We start from the raw sequence: 21,272 nt of genomic DNA, 5'->3' as shown, positions 1-21,272 counted from the left end.
AAGTTGCTGAAAGCCAAAGAAAGCATAAACAAGGCATCAGAGAAAAGAACCAAAAAAAAATATTAACAAAATGGGCAAAAGAAGGCACGTTTGACACGGGTCTACGTGAAGACATGGATGGATCGACGGATAAATCTGAGAAGATTGTCAGACTAGCCCCAGAACAACAGAGTTGGCAGGCCCAGCCAAGGTGGGAGGGACAGCCATCCACTGGTGGACCAATGGACCTGGATGGGCAGTACAAGGGGTGCCCGGAGAACCCCTGTGGGAAAGGACGGCTCACCCTAATAACCAGGGGTCTGGAGGATGAACCAATGGTGCAGGTTATGGTAGGGGGATGACCAACACCAATGATGGAGCTCCACATACCCGTGTCCATCCACAATATGTCCCCCACCATCCCATGTCGGACTGTGGGGTTCTCGGGAAAAACACAACTAGTTACAGCCCCAATCAGCCTAAAACTGGGTGACAGCGAGGTAATATTGCCAATTTTCATATCTAAAGAAACACCAATAAACCTGATGGCATGTTAAAACTAGGGAAATGCACCCTGAGAGGACTAAATTAGTACCTAATTAATGGTAAAGCCAGATTGGGGTACAGGACGTTGGGTAGGAGATGTCAAAAGTGATATCATCCCAGAACCAGACTGTGCTACAGTATATTGGACAGGAGATATTGAAGATGACATCTGACCAGTGGGAAGAAGGATTACAGGCCCTACTGCCCGAGGCCCAGGCTCCAAGGTCTAAATTGCATTGTACAATTATTTTTTCAACCATACCAAGAGAAGGCCGCTCAAGTAGTGGCATACAGGGAGAGGAGCAAGACACAGCCTAACTGGAAAGGCAATATTTATTGGAAAACCGGGAACAGCCATACTAATTTGAATGGAAAAATGGCTCTGTGGGCCTGGAGCCGTGCCCCATGTAACACTATTAGTAAACAGAGACTGCAAGTCTAAAGATCTAGGACTCATAGTTAAACAGGCTAGTGAAGTCCAAAACTGGGTGCCAATCCTGACAAGTATTAGCGCGCCGTATGTGGAAGATTCCTCAAGGATTCAAACATTCATATCCATGACTGACTGGGGTCCCCAAGGAAGTAGAGATAATGAACATGGAAAACATGTTTCCCGTGGTGACACCCCAATCTAATTGGAAGTGAGGACGAAGAATTAAGTGGCTCGCCCGCCCAACTGTGGTCACGGTATGACACAGACGTGGGTGGAGACGCACCCCCCCCCCCCACCTATCCTCCGAGACCAGAGGCAGGAGGAGGAATAGGTCCGGCCATTTATGGACTCGCACAAGGGAGATCAGAAGCCCTTGCAAACCCCGCCCCGCTTCCAGCAGACAAGTTAAAACGGAGACTAGTGCACGATTTTAAGAGCAGTAACCCAAGGTAGTTGAAGACTGGCCAGCAGTTGTTCCAAATCCACATACCTTACTGACCAACCTCCTACCCGAAGCAGCTTGCATCTCAGTCATTGATCTCTGTTCAGCCTTTTTCAGTGTCCCGCTGGCTGAACAGTGCCAGTGTCTATTTGCCTTTGCTTACCCAATACTTATACCAGAATGCCCCATGGGTTGAAACGTTCACCACACGTCTTTAATCAGGTTCGGAAGGCAGATCTCGATGGACTACAATTGGACAGCGCGTAGATAACCTGCTGCTGTGCTCAGAGAACAAGCAGCAGAGTGAACCGAGCACGTTAGCACTTTTGAGGTCCTTGCCCGTAGGCGGGCGGGCACAAGGTACCTAGAGAGAATTCCGTCAATCACAAGTCAAGCATTTGGGAAAGGTTAATTTCAAAAGGAAGCAAGTCCACTGCTCCAGATCGCATTGCGGCCATAACAGCAGGACTGATAGTCGGCCAGATGATGACGTTTTTAGGCAGCTTGGATCGACTGGGCAGGGGAGTATGCTGAGGCTGTAGCACCTTTGAGGATGTCTATGAAGGAAGCAGGTCACACGAAAGGAGTTTTGCAGTGGGGTCAAGATGCAGAAGTGGCTTTTAATACTCTTAACCAAGAATTAGAGTCTGCCCCCGCCAAATTATGGAAAAGTATTTTGCCTATATGTTTCCAACAGACTGGGGGGGTGGGGGGGGGCTATGTGGGTGCAGTACTGACCCAAGAGACAGGAATGGGCATATTATAGTGCCAAGTTAGATGAGGTGGCTTTGGGGGTACCTGCCTCGTAATCATAGACTAGGAGCTTTACATTTAGGCATCCTCAATCACTATGGGTTATCCAGTGGTATTGCACACTCACCACAATGTTGCAAAACTGTTAGAAAGGGGGAAATGAGTTCTGACCCCAGCCAGGATTGTTGCCTATCGCTGACGTTCCCTGATATCACACAATACAATACCAGTAATAATAGCAGATTATGCCCCACTGGGTTTGAAGGAGAACCAGGTGATGGCGTGAGGGAGGCCACGTCGCTCACTAAGCTTAGAGCCAACTTACATCTAAAGCCTTTAGTCTATCAGGATCAGGTTTTGTGAAAGTATGGTACGATCAGGCACTGTTTAAGATGAAAATAATGGAATCAAGTCCTCAGCCCAATTGGCAGAGATCAAGGCACGAGGACAAAACAGTTGACATCAAGACAGACTCGGCTTATGCCCCATGGGGTTTGCCATCTGTTTGGAGCACTTTGGAAACAAGAGAGGATTTAAAAATAGCAATGGAGAACCCGTCCAACACGGTCACCATGCAGCTAATAAAAACAAATCGAAAACCAAGGCCCATGAGAAAAGGAAACTATCTACTCACTCAAGGGAATCAGGTCACTGAACAGGGCTCGGGATGCAAATCCACCATCCTGGCATCGCAGGCAAAGTCTAGATCCGGATCCCAGATTTAAGGACATTTATAGAGCTACAAGGTAAGGCAACTTGCACTGAACAAGTGATGCGGAAGCAAGAGGACCTAACAAGAACAGAATGGTCTGTGGAGAACTAAAGATCTTTTTGTTCCACCTACACCCTTACTAATAATAGTAATATCTGAAGCACATGGATTGGCTCATTGTGCAAGGGAAGTTGTACGTAAAAAAGGATGGTTTCCCCCTTATTTACAAAAGTCGGTAGACTATTTTCTGTCCCAATGTGGAATTTGTGGAAAAAAAACTCAATATTCAGAAGGGAATCGCGACACTTATTGGTCACGCTCTGACCCTGGGGGGGGGGGGGGGGGGGTTCTGACATCTACTGATTAATCAAGCCAGTAAGAGGAGATAACGGACAAATTTAGCAGATGGGTTGAAGCATGACCGTCAATAGACATGGGAGCAGGAACAGTGATGAGGTTCCTGGCTAATGAAGTGATCCCTATTGGGAATGAGCTCGGACAATGCACTTTCAACAAGTGGTAACGTTGGTCTTGCAAACATTTGCGAATAAAGCAAAGATTTGGCTGTGTCCAGGGATGGTAGAAAGAATCAATGGTGCGCTTAACAAGGTTTGTGGGAGTACAAAACTGAATTGGGTCAATACGCTGCTACTAAGCTTTAGTGAGTTATCGAATGAGAAATTGACTGAGGTTTTTGGGGACAGTAGTATATCAGACAACCCAACAACCAGCTCCAGATGATCTGAATATCGACTCCGAGAACAAATCTGGGGGGGGGGAATATGGCACCTGTAAACCCAGAGGAAAAATCATGGACAATTAATTACAACGATTTGATTTGATGCCGCTTGGTACAGAGTTGGAAACTAGTGCTACTGCTTGTCCCACGTGATGAAGAGCGCTCATCTGCTAAGGACAAGCATGTTTAGTGCTATCACAGACTCGCGCTTTGGCAACACAACTGGTTTCATCAAATGCATGATCTTTTGTATGGTTATCGAACAGTACGTAAACCCCTTAGTCCAGTCGGTAAAGTCGATGTTTGCAGTTACCCCGCAAAAGACAGGTTAAATTATGGAGCATGCGGCAAGTGATTTGAAAGGAATAGGACAGTATTCGACCAGCGTGCCGCAAGAGCAACCACAGGTGCCGACAGTGTTCGACCAGCATGCCACAAGAGTGACCACACGCGCCGGTTGGGATTTTGGGTCACGAACTGGGAAAATGGGAAGTTAACTAGTGCCTGCACTTCACACAATTCTACCTGCCAGTAGGACTCTGATCAAGGTGCCAGCTATCCGTTCTGCCCTAATGGAGCGAGACGGGCCTGTGCACATTGGTCAAAAATCACCAAGAATTATGCACGTTTGGAGCAGCATTGTGTCCAACACGAGTGGGCCATTAGAGATAGACAATTTGTCCGCCAATGCCAAAAGTGGACGTTCCTGAACATAACTACTGGCTTGAAAATGGTAATTGGCCAAAAGTAATGGTACCCACTTGTGAAAAATGGCTGGAGATGATTAAACTAGCACCATTCTGTGAAATGGAATGCAAAATATGTAGATTAGAGCTTGAGAATAGACAGTACTAACTAGTGGGCCACTTTCTTATCAGAAGCCTCAAGGATAAAGGAGTCTGGTTCGGACTGGCACGATGACCTAGGGTACCCCACAGTAACCATTGTGCTTGCTTAATGAAGACATGAATATTAACTTAGACACCCCTAACAATGAGACTGCCTAATTAACATAACATGCAATGTATGATGAGGGAGGGACCGTGTGGTATCTGCAGAGATGGAAGGGAAAAGGGGAAAGTTGTAAGGTATTGAATTTCTGATTGAAAGAGACTAAAGGGAGGTGTGGTGATGTTGAGCGCGGGACTGTACAAAAGAGTGATGATTCTGGACCTCCGGTGTGTCTAAGAGACATCCGGCTCCGCAGACCTGAAATAAAATCCAACTTGTTCTCTAAGACTCTCTCCTGAGTAGTGCTTGTGAACACATTGTATTTCACAAACTTGGAGGCTCATCCGGGATCGCAACTTCCACCGCTTGGCGACTGGCTATCGAAGGACGAGAAGGTGCACCCCACTGATTTCAGTGGTCCCCGATTTCCTTGCTTGCCGTCAGCAGTTTGAGCGAGTGATATCTGGTCAGAAGACTCTGGAGAACAAGGGGAACTCTGGCAGGAGGAGTAGTTCGGTCGGGAGACTCTTGTGCACGGGACCCGGGTGAGAAAATTGACTATTAAGTATTACTCGGGCGACAGAGTCATCTGTCAGGGATTTACAATCTGACAGGGAGGAAAATGGGTAATCAGTGTACCGGGACTGATGGACCCTGGAATGGGGGTCCCGGAGTTGACATACCGCCGGTTAGTCCGTTGGGGTGGATGTTAGGGAACTGCGGTTGGGGATGAACCAAGGGGAAAACTATGATAAAGTTCTGTTATTACAAATAGACACCGATTCTGGGATCCTCAGTTTGGTGGCCACAACAGGGGTCCGATGAAGATTGGATATGTCAGAAATTAAATATGTTTGTAAGTACAAGAACCCCCTTTTGATCAGGAAGAATCAGATTATGCGGCTTGTTGGATCCGGGTGACCGAGTTGTTTAAGGTCACCACGAAAAACGAAAAGGTAGTTACACCCCTTTGGGATCCATTGAATTACCTGCCTCCGTATGACAGTCAGAGGGGAGGGGAGAATCGCCAGGTTGATGGCGAAGTCCCTCCCAGTGATCGCCAACAAGTGAGAGAGTCCGGTGGGGTGGTAGAGGCCTGTGGCCCGGAACTGGAGGAGGCAGGACAGGGGAATTCAGACAGACATGAAGAATTTGGGCGAAAGAGAAGGGGTGAGGTGGAGATATTACAGGACGATGTAAAATCATTCCCCTTAGAAAGAAAGGAACAAACAGCCCAGCCAACCCTCTCCCGATAGGAGAAAGGGTTTTGGGACTTGTTATCGTTCCGCTCACCAGTCCGAAAGTAAGAAATTTCAAGAAAGATGAAAAGTCTCTTAGAGGACCCTTTAGGCTTGGCTGAACAATTGGTGGCACCCAACCTCTATACCTGGGGTGAAATGCAGTCGATATTGGGAACCCTGTTTACTGTGGAAGAAAGACAAATGATACGCCAGGCAGGAATGAGGATTTGGGAAAAAGAGCATCCCCCTGGAGACCAACAGGGAGCTGTGGCAGAGGCTAAATTCCCTATATAAAAATTGCTTTTTTTTTGTTTTTTGATTGTATACTGTTCAAAAATCTTTTAAATAAAGTTTTTTTTTAAAAAAAGAGGCCAAATTCCCCATTGTTCAGCCAAATTGGGACAAACAGGAGGAGGAACATGCCGGATTTGAGCGATCGGATAGAGAATCGGTACCAAAGAGTCAAAATTTCGAGCGGGCTTTTGAAAATCGTCAAATAAAGGAGGAAGTACCCTCAACCTTCCTGCAGAGGTTACGGAAAAACATGCAGCAGTATTCCGGTGCGAATCCAGACTCGGAGGCAGGGCAGCAACTCCTTCGGGCAAACTTGGTGACAAATCCTGGCCCGGTATTAAAAAGAAATAAGAAAAGACGGAGGATTGGAATGAGAAGTCTCGGGATTGGTTGTTAAGAGAGAGGCACAGAAGGTGAATGTCTGGAGAGACGACGAGAAAAAGAAGGGAAAGGCGAAAAAGATGATGCAGGCTGTGGAGCAAGTTGTGGAGAAAAAGTGGGAACGTGAGAGGCAGTCAGCCCCAAGAAGGGGGAAGAGGCATGATGAGAGAAGGAGAGGAAGAAAGAGGGGGTAGTTTGGAGGACGGGACCCCCGAGATGTTACTATTGCAATGAAGAAGGGCACCTGAAGTGAGAATGCCCAAAGTGGAAGAGACTCGATCTTATGGAAGATGAGGAATAGGGGTGTCCGGGGTTCCCCTCTTTGAGGTCACGGATATCAACACGAACCCCCGGTAAACCTGAAATTAGGACCCCAAGAAGTAGTAGTATTTATGGTAGACTCAGGAGCGGAGAGATCTAGCCCCACGAGACATGTCGGTGGGGAAAGAAAATATTAAAGTATCGGGAGTAGGAGGGAGAGTCGTGGAAACCCCTCTGATCAAGGGAGTATGTGTAAAGTACGAGGACAGGGAGGCGGTCGAGGATCTGATTCTAGTTCCCCAAGCTGGGCTGAATTTGATGGGACGAGACCTGCAGATTAGACTGGGAGTAGGAACCGCCCCAGTAGGACGCATAATGTACCCGTTGAAGAAAGAAGATATCTAGGACATTTGAGAACACTATCTGGGCTGGAGAAGGGAATGGTGGGGGGGGGAATTACGGATAATCCCACGCAAAATAACCCTAAAGGAGGGGTTCCGTCCAGTGCGGGTGAGACAGTATCCCATTTCTGTGCAGGGACAAAGGGGCCTCCAGCCAGTTATTGAAAATTTGTTGTGGGATGAAGTGCTAGAAAGCTGCATGTACCCCTATAACACCCCAGTCCTCCCTGTACGGAAAGCGGATGGGACTTTCCTTTTGGTCCAGGACCTTTGGAAATTAAACAAGATTGTCCAGACCCGACACCCAGTTGCCCCAAACCCTTATACCATATTGAATCAAATTTCCCCCGATCACAAGTGGTTCAGTGTGGTAGATTTGAAGGATACCTTCTGGAGTTGCCCCTTGGATGAGGATAGTTGGGACTTGTTTACCTTCGAGTGGGAAGGCCTCGGGAAGAAAACAGCAGTATCGACGGACAATCCTCCCCCAAGGGTTTACAGAATCTCCCAACCTATTTGGACAAGTCTTAGAGCAGGTATTGGAAAAGCACTCAGGCAACCCAGGGACACAGCTAATACAATATGTAGACGACCTGTTAATATCGGGAGCTGAGAAAGGTGAAGTTCCTGCGTCTACCATTAAGTTACTAAACTTCCTAGGGATAAAAGGATTAAGAGTTTCCAAGAACAAGTTACAATTTGTGAAACAAGATGTAACGTATCTGGGACATTTGATTAGCCAGGGAAGGAAGAGGATCGGACCTGAACGAATTGCTGGCATCACCGGTCTGCTTACGCCTAAAAAAATCAGAAGGAGATAAGGAAGTTCCTCGGATTAATTGGGCATTGCCGATTGTGGATAGATAAATACGCATAGAAAGTCCGATTTTTATACGACAAGCTGTGAGGAGAAAAAGTGGAGCACTGCGGAATGGCAGAAATTTGCTCACTTGAAGAACGATTTGATTGATGCACTGGTCCTGGCTTTGCCCGCTATTAATCAGCCTTTCCACTTGTTCGTAAATGCGGAGAAAGGGGTAGCCTTGGGAGTGTAGACTCTGAAAAGAGGAGGACAAAGGCAACCGGTGGCATTCCTCTCGAAGATGTTAGACCAAGTGGCCAGAATCTATTCAAGCGGTCGCGGCCATGGCTATACTGGTTGAAGAAAGTCAAAAATTTACCTTCAGAGGAAGTCTGGTTGTGTTCACTCCCCACACAGTTAGAACACTCATGACTCAGAAGTACCATGGATGGTTGACGGACTCGAGAATTCTGAGGCAACCTTGATAGAAAAAAGACGACCTAACCATTGTTACAGATAAAAGCCTGAACCCTACCAAGTTCCTATACTCATCAGAAGAAGATAAGGAACCGGAGGACTCAGGACATGACTGCAGTGAGGTGGTAGAGCTGCAGATGAAAAGTCAAGACGACCCGGAGGAGGAGCGCCTCGCCGAGGAGGAGCGCCTCGCCGAGGAGGAGCGCCTCGCCGAGGAGGAGCGCCTCGCCGAGGAGGAGCGCCTCGCCGAGGAGGAGCGCCTCGCCGAGGAGGAGCGCCTCGCCGAGGAGGAGCGCCTCGCCGAGGAGGAGCGCCTCGCCGAGGAGGAGCGCCTCGCCGAGGAGGAGCGCCTCGCCGAGGAGGAGCGCCTCGCCGAGGAGGAGCGCCTCGCCGAGGAGGAGCGCCTCGCCGAGGAGGAGCGCCTCGCCGAGGAGGAGCGCCTCGCCGAGGAGGAGCGCCTCGCCGAGGAGGAGCGCCTCGCCGAGGAGGAGCGCCTCGCCGAGGAGGAGCGCCTCGCCGAGGAGGAGCGCCTCGCCGAGGAGGAGCGCCTCGCCGAGGAGGAGCGCCTCGCCGAGGAGGAGCGCCTCGCCGAGGAGGAGCGCCTCGCCGAGGAGGAGCGCCTCGCCGAGGAGGAGCGCCTCGCCGAGGAGGAGCGCCTCGCCGAGGAGGAGCGCCTCGCCGAGGAGGAGCGCCTCGCCGAGGAGGAGCGCCTCGCCGAGGAGGAGCGCCTCGCCGAGGAGGAGCGCCTCGCCGAGGAGGAGCGCCTCGCCGAGGAGGAGCGCCTCGCCGAGGAGGAGCGCCTCGCCGAGGAGGAGCGCCTCGCCGAGGAGGAGCGCCTCGCCGAGGAGGAGCGCCTCGCCGAGGAGGAGCGCCTCGCCGAGGAGGAGCGCCTCGCCGAGGAGGAGCGCCTCGCCGAGGAGGAGCGCCTCGCCGAGGAGGAGCGCCTCGCCGAGGAGGAGCGCCTCGCCGAGGAGGAGCGCCTCGCCGAGGAGGAGCGCCTCGCCGAGGAGGAGCGCCTCGCCGAGGAGGAGCGCCTCGCCGAGGAGGAGCGCCTCGCCGAGGAGGAGCGCCTCGCCGAGGAGGAGCGCCTCGCCGAGGAGGAGCGCCTCGCCGAGGAGGAGCGCCTCGCCGAGGAGGAGCGCCTCGCCGAGGAGGAGCGCCTCGCCGAGGAGGAGCGCCTCGCCGAGGAGGAGCGCCTCGCCGAGGAGGAGCGCCTCGCCGAGGAGGAGCGCCTCGCCGAGGAGGAGCGCCTCGCCGAGGAGGAGCGCCTCGCCGAGGAGGAGCGCCTCGCCGAGGAGGAGCGCCTCGCCGAGGAGGAGCGCCTCGCCGAGGAGGAGCGCCTCGCCGAGGAGGAGCGCCTCGACGAGGAACACTGGTGGTTTGTAGACGGCTCGTCAAGCTGTATGATTGGGAAGAGATACAGTGGATTATGCCATGTTGGAGGGGCAAGAGGTTACTATATAAACGGATTCAAGATACACTTTTGGAGTGGTACACACGTTATGGAAGACCTGGAAGGAGCTGGGGATGATAACAGCAAGAGGAAAAGAATTAGCCCACGGACAACTAATCGAGAAGACTCTGGAAGCATTGCTAAAGCCAGAAAGAATTGCTATAGTACATGTGCCGGGGCACCAGAAGCCGAGGAAATCGGATGGCTGACGAAGTGGTCCAGCAGGCGGCCCGATCAGGAACAGTCCACATGAGGACATTGATGACCCTCAGAGAAGAGCTGAAGAAGGTGCCTATGTTTTCCCTCTCTGACGAGGAGCAAATGGAAAAGATGGGAGTGAAGAAGACAAATGACGGAAGATGGTGGCTCCCCAATGAGAGACAACTGTTGAATAAGGAGATCACCAGACAACTACTTGGAGAATTACACTCACGATCACACTGGGTGATGCCTTTTTATGAATCTATGCTTGCAGAGGAGTATATACCTTAGCGAAGCAGACAGTGGCTCACTAGGTGATCTGCTTAAAGGTCAATTGAAAAGCTATGAGAATTACGCCTGGAGGGAGGACAGCCTCTGGCGATCCGACCGTTCCAACGAATACAAGTTGATTTCACTGAACTTCCTAAAGTCCAGCGATGGAAATTCCTGCTGGTAATAGTGGACCACTTCACAAGATGGGTCAAGGTGTTCCCCACCGTTAGTGCCACTGAACCAGTAGTAATGAAGATAATTTTGGAAAAAATTATGGAATAACTGAGTCCATTGATTCAGATTGGAGAACTCGCTTTGCTTCTAAGATCCAGTTTGGTCTACGAGGCATTAGGGATAGAATGGAAACTGCATACACCATGGCATCCAGAGTTCGGGGAGGGTGGAGCGAATGAATGTGACTTTAAAGATGCAAATTACGAAACTAAGAGAAGAGACTAAATTACCCTGGACCTAGTGCCTACCAATCGCTCTTCTTAGAATTCGGACAGCCCCACCATAAGACATCAGGGTATCCCCGTACGAGATGGTATTTGGACTCCCATATTTGGGACGGGTAGAAGGTATACCTACAGTCGAAAGTAATGATGTGTTTTTAAGGAACTATTTACTGGCGGTCTCTCGTTAGTTTGCAGATTTAAAAGCTAAGGGTCTGCTGGTGCAGAACCCTCCTCTGGATTTCCCCATCCATCCTGTGAATGCTTGTGACTGGGTCCTGATCAAGTTGTGGAAGGAAGAGAAACTCCAGCCCCAGTGGACTGGACCATACTTGGTACTATTAACCAGAGACAGCAGTCCAAGAAGAAATGGGGTGGACGCATGCCTCAAGAGAAAAAGGTCCAGTGGACCCACCAGCAGAGGGGAAAGGGGAAGAGTAAAAGGACAAAGAAATAATTGCAAAAAAAAAAACTGGAACAATGAGACTTTTATGCTTTCTATATCCAATTATACTCTTACATATCATAGTTTCACATGTTGAACTCAAAAATTCTTTTATCTCCCTGCGTACTAACTTTGCTAAACACCAGAACCAGATTGCTGGGTACGTGCGAAAATACCACACCATGGGAAGTCAGGAGTCCCCTTAGTAGCGGTTCCCCTCTCTCTGCAAGAACAGTTTGATATCTATACCCTGCGAAGGAATCGTGGCCAAACCTCAGACTTTGGGGAATGCTTTTAAAGGTTGGTTCTTGCGGCCGAAGCCAGTGAAGTCGGTCACTACCCAGTCTGGGGTGGTGCTTCCCTTTGAGATGGGCCGGAAGAACACGACCTGTCTCTGTAATATAAATCAGTCCGCTCCACGCCAACTAGGAGTCTCCAATTGTACGCAGAATTGGACGGTCACCCAAATGCGGACTCCGCCGCCTGTTAATGGCACATAACATAAAATGGATGCCTAATTTACTCTTGGCTACCCAGGGAAAAGGCTGGAGCAGGTGTTGCTACCTTGCATACTTAATTCCCCATGTTCGCGTCCTTGACCAGTTGCCTACACCAGTTCTTTCACATGCGTAGAACAAACGTCGGGTGACTGAGGCTGATCGCCTTCTGTGGACGTTTTTCCCAGCGTGCGGGACCGCGAGGACTGGGGTGGAGATCCAAGGGTTAGCAGCCAACCCTAGAGGAGCTGGTAAATAACAGACCTGGTGCTTGGGGAGCTCCAGTCCCAGGTCCAGGCCATAGCCACAGAAATGATGGCCATTCGACTTACAGCCCTCCAAAACCGCATGGCCCTTGATTTCATTTTGGCAGAGAAAGGGGGGGACGTGCTTTAATTGGCTCTGAATGCTGCACACATATCCCAGATGCATCAACTAATATCTCGGACTTGGCTTCCCACATTAATGAGTATAGGGAAAAGATCCAAGAGGCAGGAAACAGGTACAGAAAGGAATCCATTTGGGAGGGGTGGACATGGGGAGACTGGAGTCTCAAAGGTTGGGGACAATGGTTCATTCACCTTGCTATATACGGTTTAATAATCCTAGTGGGCCTGTTTGTTGGAATGGCCATTTTACGATGTATCGTCACTAGATTAATTTACTCTGCCACGGGTGTACGACAATGGTATTGAAGCCCGTGAAGGATGAATGGCGACAAATTAGGCGTAAGCTTCCACAATTTGAGGAAAATAAAAACAAACCATAGGAGCTATGCGAATGTAGTTTAATCAGAAATACATGGCAAAGAGAAAAGGGATGGATTGTGAAAAATGGCTGGAGAGGATTAAACTAGCCACATTCTGTGAAAGATGATGGAATGCAAAATATGTAGATTAGAGCTTGAGAATAGACAGTACTAACTAGTGGGCCACTTTCTTATCAGAAGCCTCAAGGATAAAGGTTTGGACTGGCACGATGACCTAGTGTACCCCACAGTAACCATTGTGCTTGCTTAATGAAGACATGAATATCAACTTAGACACCCCTAACGATGAGACTGCCTAATTAACATAACATGCGATGTATGATGAGGGAGGGACCGTGTGGTATCTGCAGGGATGGAAGGGAAAAGGGGAAGGCATTGAAATTCCAATTGAAAGAGACTAAAGGGAGGTGTGGTGATGTTGAGTGCGGGACTGTACAAAAGAGTGATGATTCTGGACCTCCGGTGTGTCTAAGAGACATCCGGCTCCGCAGACCTGAAATAAAATCCAACTTGTCTCCAAGACTTTGTCTCCAGAGTGGTGATTGTGAACACTTTATATTTCACAGTCGGGATTTTGGGTCACGAACTGGGAAAATGGCAAGTTAACTAGTGCCCGCACTTCACATAATTCTACCTGCCAGTAGGACTCTAATCAAGGCACCAGTTATCTATTCTGCCATAATGGAGCGGGACAGGCCTGTGTACATTGGTCAAAAATCACCAAGAATTATGCGGCATTGCGTCCAACACGAATGGGTCATTAGAGATAGACAATTTGTCTGTCAATGCCAAAAGTGGACATGCCTGAACATAACTACCAGCTTGAAAGTGGTATGTGGCCAAAAGTAATGGTACCCACTCAACGAAAGGAAACAAAACTTTAGGGAAGATTCTCACCCAGTAAGTACAATAGGGCAAAATGGGAGCCCTTTACTTCAGAATAACAAACTATACGAAATTTCAGACAAAACCACTGAGGAAAAAGAGTATGGCTAAGGACACCTGCTACCATACGAAAAAGGGCTATGTTTTCCTTTTTAAATGGTACCTATATCACAGCCACCAAACGATTACCTACATACTTTGCCATGGGAACCCTTTACTATTCCCTGCCCTAATAACGCCCCCATTACGAGGCTTCTGGTCATGAGGACTGCAACTGGGAAGTTCTATGAAGATTGGGAAAAACCCTAATACACTAGGATCTCCTGTAGATTATGGGATATTGAGTTCACTGTCCATATAGGGGAGTTTGGGGGGGGGGGGGGATTCAGCTACCAAAAATCAAAACTATTTTATTTGCGCTTTAACCTTGTTAGGGAACGAAACACCCCAAGCTTTGGACAACATCAATAAGGAACTTGCAGAGCTTCATCCATGGACTAGCTCCGCGCTCAACAGAGAGATGAAGGCGTTCACACCATTGTTTAAGGATGGGCGAGTCACTAATGAGAAAGATCGCTCAAATAACATTTTCTGAACACATCAATAATATTAATGAAGGGCGTCCAAATGAAGGCCCTTCACCTGGTCAGGCACGCGAGGCGCTATTACGAACTCGCGTGCATCCAAATGCCCCTGTTAATGGTACAGCTACCCTTGCAGAAAATTGGGGAACGATCTGTCTGATGAAGAAGTACAAGACCCAAAGGGTCTCAAATATGTGAAAATATTAATGTAGCCTATAAATTAATATAATGAAGTAAAAACTACAGCGTGCATAGAATCTGCTGTGCAAAACATTACACCCTATGAAGTAAGCAATATTAATGCAAGTAACCTATATAGAAGAATCAGCTGACTACAGCAGGTGTTGAATTTACTGACTCCAAAAAGGTGCTAACCTCAAAACACAACTCCAGAGAAAAACATATTCAACCCCAAGTTTACGCCTTTAAAACCGAAGAAACACTGGTAATTACAAAGACCAGGAAAATAAGTTATCAAACAGGACGAGGTCAGGGGAGAAACCAGAGAAAAAAAAGATATCCGGTCAGACAGGATGAGGTCAGGGAACAATAGTGGCGAGTGATTCATTATGAAACAGGCCTGTTACAAGAAGATAAGCATGGCGCAAGGGGCAGTGATAAGAACGCTACAGTGAAAAAACAAACCCAGGGTGAGATAATCGGTGCAAAACATCATCCATGGTTAGACATAGATAAGAAAGAAAAATTTTGTATATAAAAGAAACCAAAAGGCTTTTCAGTCTTTGAACTGTCTCTGTTGTTGTTTGCAAATGGAGGCTTCTTCTTGAAGAATTGTCATCGTTGGTTGGATCGCCACAAACTCAACTGGTCTAATTGGGCTCCCTTCTCCAAAAACCAGAAAAGGCAGGATATCAGAACCAACAAGGGGGGGGGGGGGGGAAGGAGGGGGGGGGGGAAAGAGAAGGAATCCAGATCAACAAAAGGTGTTAATTGGAAGTCATAAGGGACAAGGGTAGAATCTATCACGTCTGTGTGAAAGGAGGAGATGGGGAATGGAGAGACGATGGTGGGAGGTAGGGTGAAGAAGGGGTGGAGGTTTAACGAAAGCCAGATTTAAGCCCCTTTTAAACTGCAGGACCTGCGACCCGGGTGTGATTACCAGGGCAAAGGTGCTGGAAGCACCTTTCAAATTGCAGGGGGACCGGCCCATTAGATTGCTAACCCGGCGACTCTCAGGGGGAATCCTGCCGCCCCCACCTCCCCCGCACTCACCGGAAATACCGCCGGCTGTTCGGATGCTGGCCACCCAGTGACGCATGTACGCAAGCGCTGACATTACCAAAATAAGTGGGTCGGCCTTTTTCGTCTTCAAATGGTCTGTGGACGCAACCTAGGTAAGTTTACCTCTGAGGTAGGTCAGAGACCTGGTTGGTTTCCAACAGGGTTAACCAGGTTAGACCCTTTCTAACTGCCATGTAACTGGGGTGCTAACCGAGCAAATTGCCCAATTAACCCCATTTTAAACGACAGCTTGAAAGGGCCTACAATTAATGCCATCTGGTTAGAAGATGCCCAGTCGAAAGATGTGGTGCTGCTCCCCCTCCTCTCCATCAGAGAGACTGGACTCGAACTGGGAGATCACTTTGTTAAGCACCTCGGCTCTGTCTGCCGCAATAGCATGGATCTTCCAGTGGCCACCCATTTCAATTCCCCACCCGTAAATTGGAGGAACAAGGAAGATACATTTTGTGCAACACCTTGACAGCGCCAGTGATCAGGACAGACGGGAGTTCAAATCCCAGGCTGTCTATAAGGAGTTTGTACGCTCTCCACGTGTCTGCATGAGTTTTGTCCAGATATCTGGTGTCCTCCCACCGTTCAAAAATGAACCGAGAGTGTAGGTTAATGGGTTGTAAATTGGATGGCATAGACCCATGGGCCGAAATGGCCTTTTACCATGCTGTAGGTCTTAAAAAACCTCATTCCAACTGGACATCCTCCAATCACTTGGCATTAATATTGACTTCTCTGGCTTTCATTAAACACCCCCCACCCCACCCCCACTCCGTCATCTCTCCATTCCCGGTCGCAGACATGATAAATTCGACATCACATCCAATTAACACCTTTTGTTGGCCTGGATTCCTCCTCTTCCTCCTCCTCCCCCCCCCCCACCCCCGTTGTTTGAATTCTGAGACCCTATGAAGGGGATTTTTTTTTATGCACAAAATCCGCGATATCCCCGCTCACGTTATGGGGGTTTTAAAAAAAGGGCAAATTTACCTTTTAGGCAGAGCGCAAATCAAGGCAGATCGTGCAGAGGACATTCCCGAGCCGGCGCCCGAAGGCAAAGGAGGCGATGGGTGTAGCGCAGTACCGCCGCCGTGATGTGCAACATGCGCGTCGAGAAGTGAAAGCGCCCCACACACAACAATGGGGACCGAAGGGCAGGTCCGAGCGCTGGTGGAGACCTGTTCTGAGCAGTCAGGCAGATCTTCTGCACGCCAACATCTCCGTTCTCGCAGGTGGGAATTCGCACTCTTGGGTCACAGGCTGGCCACGTCATCTCAGCGGCAATCCTTTGACACAGGAGGGGGAATTACCACTGGTCTTGCAAAACAAAACTCTTCTCAAGAGGATGTAAGCAAACAAAGAAATGTCAGGGCAGTGCAGAGAGAGAGAGAGAGAAAAAAAATCAATTAGAGTGAAACACAAAAGTAACAAAAGGATCTGGATGCCCAGTAACGTGCAGGCGATTCCCTGGGACAAAACACACCTGAGCCACTTTCTAACAGATGCACCAGACCATTAACAGCATCTCCTGCTATTTTAACAATCATTTCACACGCCCATCCCCTGCAGCCTTGTTTACACACAGTAATCGCCAAGTTTGATATTGCCCTATGACACTGCCTTCTCAACACGTGGCTGCTTTCGCAAAAAGCTTTGCAAAGAGGCAACAACAACAAAAAGAAAATTTCATGTGTTTGAGGTTGGGGACAGAAACCAGAGAACACTACAGCACAGAAGCAGGCCTCTTCAGCCCATCCTAGTCCGTGCAGAACTTTTTTTGCTGCCTCGCTCCACTGACCTGCACCCAGTCCATAGCCCTCCCATCCAAATTCCTCTTAAACAATGCACTACAATGGTTCTCAACCTTTTTTTCCTCCCTCACTCACATCAAGTAATCCCCATGCCATCAGTGCTCTGTGATTAGTAAGGGATGGCTTAAGGTGGGATGTGAATGGAAAGAAAAAGTTTGAAAACCTGTTTTAAACATACCTCATTGACTCGTTATGTGCACGGTTTCATAACTCCAAAGGAAATGGGCCAATAACAATTTTTCCTCAGTAACAATTGGGCCTAGAGCAGTGGTCCTCAACCTTCCCACTCACATCCCACCTTAAGCCATCCCTTACTAATCACAGAGCACCTATGGCATGGAGATTATTTAAAGTGGGCCAGAGTGGAAAGAAAAAGGTTGAGAACCTGCTCTACATGAAAATGCAAACAGAGTGCTGGGGTGGGGTTTAAACTCAGCAGCATGGGGCTCACGTTTCAGGTCTGAGAGGGTAGTAATGCAGGAAAGAGAGGAATTCTGCAATATGGGGGGGGGGGGGGGGGAAGAGGAGGAAAGAAGAGGGCCCCGAGGGGAAGGCAGAAGAGATTGCTGGAATCTGCTGGATAACTCATCAGGTGGAGCAGATCAGTGGGAGAAGAAAGTGAATGGTCAGGGATGCGGGCTGGAAGTTGCCTTGATGGTGCCTGGGAAGAAAAATCTCTTTATACAAACTGCTGCAATACATTTTTGTTCAGTCAAGATTGCACCGTCTGAAGGTCTGGTGGGCCTCTTTTTTTATTAAAAGAGGTGGGATGGGGGAATTATAACAGAGGAGGTGTTAAGAGAGAATCTTGCGCGTGACAATGTTTGCAAATGCTGGGAGTCGAGACTTGTACACCAATAAACAGCTCAGGATAACTATCTGCAAAGGCATGCAGCAAGGGTGGGGGAGGGGGTCAGGGCGCCAAAGGGGGGAGGGGGGTCCATGCAGCAAAGGGGGGAGGGGGGTCCATGCAGCAAAGGGGGGAGGGGGGTCCATGCAGCAAAGGGGGGAGGGGGGTCCATGCAGCAAAGGGGGGAGGGGGGTCCATGCAGCAAAGGGGGGAGGGGGGTCCATGCAGCAAAGGGGGGAGGGGGGTCCATGCAGCAAAGGGGGGAGGGGGGTCCATGCAGCAAAGGGGGGAGGGGGGTCCATGCAGCAAAGGGGGGAGGGGGGTCCATGCAGCAAAGGGGGGAGGGGGGTCCATGCAGCAAAGGGGGGAGGGGGGTCCATGCAGCAAAGGGGGGAGGGGGGTCCATGCAGCAAAGGGGGGAGGGGGGTCCATGCAGCAAAGGGGGGAGGGGGGTCCATGCAGCAAAGGGGGGAGGGGGGTCCATGCAGCAAAGGGGGGAGGGGGGTCCATGCAGCAAAGGGGGGAGGGGGGTCCATGCAGCAAAGGGGGGAGGGGGGTCCATGCAGCAAAGGGGGGAGGGGGGTCCATGCAGCAAAGGGGGGAGGGGGGTCCATGCACCAAAGGGGGGAGGGGGGTCCATGCAGCAAAGGGGGGAGGGGGGTCCATGCAGCAAAGGTGGGAGGGGGGTCCATGCAGCATAGGGGGGAGGGGGGTCCATGCAGCAAAGGGGGGAGGGGGGTCCATGCAGCAAAGGGGGGAGGGGGGTCCATGCAGCAAAGGGGGGAGGGGGGTCCATGCAGCAAAGGGGGGAGGGGGGTCCATGCAGCAAAGGGGGGAGGGGGGTCCATGCAGCAAAGGGGGGAGGGGGGTCCATGCAGCAAAGGGGGGAGGGGGGTCCATGCAGCAAAGGGGGGAGGGGGGTCCATGCAGCAAAGGGGGGAGGGGGGTCCATGCAGCAAAGGGGGGAGGGGGGTCCATGCAGCAAAGGGGGGAGGGGGGTCCATGCAGCAAAGGGGGGAGGGGGGTCCATGCAGCAAAGGGGGGAGGGGGGTCCATGCAGCAAAGGGGGGAGGGGGGTCCATGCAGCAAAGGGGGGAGGGGGGTCCATGCAGCAAAGGGGGGAGGGGGGTCCATGCAGCAAAGGGGGAAGGGGGGTCCATGCAGCAAAGGGGGGAGGGGGGTCCATGCAGCAAAGGGGGGAGGGGGGTCCATGCAGCAAAGGGGGGAGGGGGGTCCATGCAGCAAAGGGGGGAGGGGGGTCCATGCAGCAAAGGGGGGAGGGGGGTCCATGCAGCAAAGGGGGGAGGGGGGTCCATGCAGCAAAGGGGGGAGGGGGGTCCATGCAGCAAAGGGGGGAGGGGGGTCCATGCAGCAAAGGGGGGAGGGGGGTCCATGCAGCAAAGGGGGGAGGGGGGTCCATGCAGCAAAGGGGGGAGGGGGGTCCATGCAGCAAAGGGGGGAGGGGGGTCCATGCAGCAAAGGGGGGAGGGGGGTCCATGCAGCAAAGGGGGGAGGGGGGTCCATGCAGCAAAGGGGGGAGGGGGGTCCATGCAGCAAAGGGGGAAGGGGGGTCCATGCAGCAAAGGGGGGAGGGGGGTCCATGCAGCAAAGGGGGGAGGGGGGTCCATGCAGCAAAGGGGGGAGGGGGGTCCATGCAGCAAAGGGGGGAGGGGGGTCCATGCAGCAAAGGGGGGAGGGGGGTCCATGCAGCAAAGGGGGGAGGGGGGTCCATGCAGCAAAGGGGGGAGGGGGGTCCATGCAGCAAAGGGGGGAAAGGGGTCCATGCAGCAAAGGGGGGAGGGGGGTCCATGCAGCAAAGGGGGGAGGGGGGTCCATGCAGCAAAGGGGGGAGGGGGGTCCATGCAGCAGAGGGGGGAGGGGGGTCCATGCAGCAGAGGGGGGAGGGGGGTCCATGCAGCAGAGGGGGGAGGGGGGTCCATGCAGCAGAGGGGGGAGGGGGGTCCATGCAGCAGAGGGGGGAGGGGGGTCCATGCAGCAGAGGGGGGAGGGGGGTCCATGCAGCAAAGGGGGGAGGGGGGTCCATGCAGCAAAGGGGGGAGGGGGGTCCATGCAGCAAAGGGGGGAGGGGGGTCCATGCAGCAAAGGGGGGAGGGGGGTCCATGCAGCAAAGGGGGGAGGGGGGTCCATGCAGCAAAGGGGGGAGGGGGGTCCATGCAGCAAAGGGGGGAGGGGGGTCCAGGCAGCAAAGGGGGGAGGGGGGTCCAGGCAGCAAAGGGGGGAGGGGGGTCCAGGCAGCAAAGGGGGGAGGGGGGTCCAGGCAGCAAAGGGGGGAGGGGGGTCCAGGCAGCAAAGGGGGGAGGGGGGTCCAGGCAGCAAAGGGGGGAGGGGGGTCCAGGCAGCAAAGGGGGGAGGGGGGTCCAGGCAGCAAAGGGGGGGGGGGGGTCCAGGCAGCAAAGGGGAGGGGGGTCCAGGCAGCAAAGGGGGAGGGGGGTCCATGCAGCAAAGGGGGGAGGGGGTCCAGGCAGCAAAGGGGGGAGGGGGTCCAGGCAGCAAAGGGGGAGGGGGGTCCATGCAGCAAAGGGGGGAGGGGGGTCCATGCAGCAAAGGGGGGAGGGGGGTCCATGCAGCAAAGGGGGGAGGGGGGTCCATGCAGCAAAGGGGGGAGGGGGGTCCATGCAGCAAAGGGGGGAGGGGGGTCCAGGCAGCAAAGGGGGGAGGGGGGTCCAGGCAGCAAAGGGGGGAGGGGGGTCCAGGCAGCAAAGGGGGGAGGGGGGTCCAGGCAGCAAAGGGGGGGGGGGGGTCCAGGCAGCAAAGGGGAGGGGGGTCCAGGCAGCAAAGGGGGAGGGGGGTCCATGCAGCAAAGGGGGGAGGGGGTCCAGGCAGCAAAGGGGGAGGGGGGTCCATGCAGCAAAGTGGGGGTTAATATAGTAAGGCGGGGAAGTCCGGAGGTCGATCACCCGGAGTGTCTGAAGTGACAGGAGGAATGCATACGGTGTGAGGGCTGTCTGCATCGGAGCCGCTGCGGGGAAGGGGCACAAAGTTCGGGGAAAGTTAGGACAAAGTTTGCCAGCAGTGGCCTCGGCTCCTCCCGCGGGCTGGGGGTGGGGGTGGGGGAAGAGACTCACCCCCAACGTGCTGCTGCTGCTCGCATCCGTCCGGTGGCGCTGACCCCTCCACCACGCTCCGCTCGCGGACAACTGGGGTTTTTTTTTGTGAATGAGCGCAGGTCGGACGTCACGTGCCTCGGCGTTGATTGGCAGCGGCCGCAGAGGCGAGGGCGGGGGAAGTGGGAAACGGCGCGAGGGGAGCAGGGGGCGGGGCGAAAGGAGGAGCCGCACGTGAGTCGAGGGGAGACGGGGCGCGCGGTGCATTCTGGAGCTGGGCGCGGCTGGCGATATAAGGCGCCGCAATGAGCGACGATG

General features: G+C 52.1%; 1 protein-coding gene across 5 annotated transcripts in view; it reads right to left on the bottom strand.

Moving 5' to 3' along the window:
* The window catches only part of LOC138745555 (uncharacterized protein C15orf39 homolog), an 83,211-nt gene extending 62,149 nt beyond the window's left edge, over nt 1-21,062 (bottom strand). For 3 of the 5 annotated variants that reach the window (XM_069902697.1, XM_069902702.1, XM_069902708.1), the window contains exon 1: nt 20,976-21,062. The gene's annotated coding sequence lies outside the window, so the exon portion shown is untranslated. The remainder of the gene's footprint in view (nt 1-20,975) is intronic. The other 2 variants (XM_069902699.1, XM_069902703.1) reach the window with 2 other exon arrangements.
* Nucleotides 21,063-21,272: the final 210 nt, after the last annotated feature.

Source organism: Narcine bancroftii, chromosome 11, assembly GCF_036971445.1.
Source record: "Narcine bancroftii isolate sNarBan1 chromosome 11, sNarBan1.hap1, whole genome shotgun sequence".
Classification (NCBI taxonomy): domain Eukaryota; kingdom Metazoa; phylum Chordata; class Chondrichthyes; order Torpediniformes; family Narcinidae; genus Narcine; species Narcine bancroftii.
The sequence above is the reverse complement of the archived record's forward strand: the minus strand, read 5'-3'. Positions and strand labels throughout refer to the sequence as shown.